Below are 2,290 nucleotides of genomic sequence, written 5' to 3'. Positions count from 1 at the left end.
TATTTATAAAACCTGGTTTACAAACAGTACCTTTTGCAGAAGAGACAAGGAGACTGAATATAAACTATATCAACACGTAAGGGAACGCCACTATGCTCTTGTGGCCAGAAAATTGCATTTTTTTTTCTAAAAGGAAGATAGTAACTATTTTTTGGACTTTCAAATCTTAATTTATGGAACTACAAGCATCGCTGCTTTCAGAAGTTTATAGAAAGATTCTTTAAAAAAAACTTAAACATTAAAGTTGAAATACTCATCCAATCTTAGTAATTCACTCTTCAGTAAGAAATAGAATTCTTCATAGCAAATGCCCCAGAGTTGTCTCACTCAATTACCAAAGACGTTAAAAACCAAATTGTTAGTTAAATCGGCAAAATATTTTTGTAGCCTTACCGAACACCTGTACCCGTAGCTTTATTCTCTGTATTCTCTTTTTAAATCATTTTTTTTAAGATTTTATTTATTTATTTGAGAGAGAGAGAATGAGAGAGAATACATGAGAGGGGGGAGGGTCAGAGGGAGAAGCAGGCTCCCCGCCGAGCAGGGAGCCCGATGCAGGACTCGATCCCGGGACTCCAGGATCATGACCTGAGCCAAAGGCAGTCGCCCAACCGACTGAGCCACCCAGGCGCCCCTATTCTCTGTATTCTCAATAGGCACCACACTTATGTAAGTAACCGCGGATCACATCTGACAGATACTAACACCAAGCTTATATATTGTACTGAAAAAAGCCTAAAGGGACATGTGTGCTTATTATAGGTGGACTCTCCGATGCACAGAAAAGCAGATCTAGTTAATGCCCTTTGAGAACAGAAGAGTTCTCTCTTAACTTTTTGTTTATAATGATACCTTTTTTTTTTTTAAGATTTATTTATTTAAGAGCGATCGCAAGCAGGGGAGGGGCACAGAGAGGGAGAGAGAATCCCTAGCAGACACCACACTCAGCTCAGAGCCTGACGTGGGGCTCAATCTCAGCACCCTGAGATCAGAACCTGAGCCAAAACCAAGAGTCTGACACCCAACCGACCAGGCCCCCCAGGCACCCCATGTAATGATATTCTTTTAAAAAATTCTGTAACATTGATGGTAAAGGAAGTCCATCAATTCCATTTCATGTAGTGCATCTGCAGATTACTGCATGGCAGATACATTGCAGGCTAAAAGGGAAATTCCTGTGATATGGGAAGCAGTGGTTCAAAACACATGCAAGAACTGGGATCGTTTTAATGTTCCAAAAGTCCTGTTACAGCGGAGGAGTGAAATACACACAGGTCATGAACATCAAAACTAAGGTTGTGGTTCAGCTGTTCGGTTTGGGCATGCAGGGATCTGGTGTAGGGATGGAAGCTTACAGAGAAGAGGTAGTCCTCTTGTGCAGAGTCCCTGAGCAAAAATATGCCTGCAGCTGTCCCTTCAAGAAGGGCTTCTGCTTTGTAACGGCCCATCACTCCCCAGTAACAGGGATCACCTGTAATCTGAAGCAAGTCTGACATGAGGCAGTGTATGTAATCAATCTGTGGATAGACTTCCCAAGCTCCCAGTAGGTTAATGTGGGCACAGGTGCCTCCAGATACCTGACGTTGTTTCTGCCTACATGACCACAAAACAGGGTGGTTGTGTCCTCTTCTGAGTCACAATTAGCTTGTGAAATGGCAAAATTGTCCCCACTTATTTCAGGCATTCCATGAACTAACTTTGGTCCCAGTTAATATATCGAACTAACCTGTGCAATGGCTTCACCGGATGTATTTGGGCATCGGGAGGGGTGTCAACCCCTTCCGTAATATTAGGCACCTTCTCTCTCTAAGCTTATCTTTATCCTCTGTAGAAGCCAAATATGGATCAAATGTTTCAAATAATGTTGAATGTGGTTTCATAGAGCCTTCATGCTACGTAATCAAATGCCATTTTGGAGCTAAATCTGAGCCAGCAGATTAATTCAGACAGGTGTATTTTTCTTTTACTAGAAAAGAAGGGCTTAAACTATGGAAAGAGCCAAGATGTCCATCAACAGATGAATGGATAAAGAAGATGTGGTGTATATATATACAGTGGAATATTATGCAGCCATAAAAAAAGAAATCTTGCCATTTGCAACGACATGGATGGAACTAGAGAGTATTATGCTAAGCAAAATAAGTCAATCAGAGAAAGACAAGTATCATATGATCTGATATGAGGAATTTGAGAAACAAGACAGAGGATCATAGGGGAAGGGAAGAAAAAATGAAACAAGATGAAACCAGAGAGTGAGACAAACCATAAGAGACTCTTAATCTCAGGAAAT

At 41.1% G+C, this 2,290-nt stretch overlaps 1 pseudogene; it reads right to left on the bottom strand.

Annotated features, from left to right (window-relative positions):
* Positions 1–920: 920 nt before the first annotated feature.
* LOC102749874 (suppressor of cytokine signaling 5-like) lies at positions 921–1,986 on the bottom strand (annotated as a pseudogene).
* Between the last annotated feature and the right edge of the window lie 304 nt (positions 1,987–2,290).

This window comes from Leptonychotes weddellii, unplaced genomic scaffold (genome assembly GCF_054177405.1).
Source record: "Leptonychotes weddellii isolate Sample4059 unplaced genomic scaffold, ASM5417740v2 HiC_scaffold_24554, whole genome shotgun sequence".
Lineage (NCBI taxonomy): Eukaryota > Metazoa > Chordata > Mammalia > Carnivora > Phocidae > Leptonychotes > Leptonychotes weddellii.
This window is presented reverse-complemented; position numbering and strand designations above follow the sequence as displayed.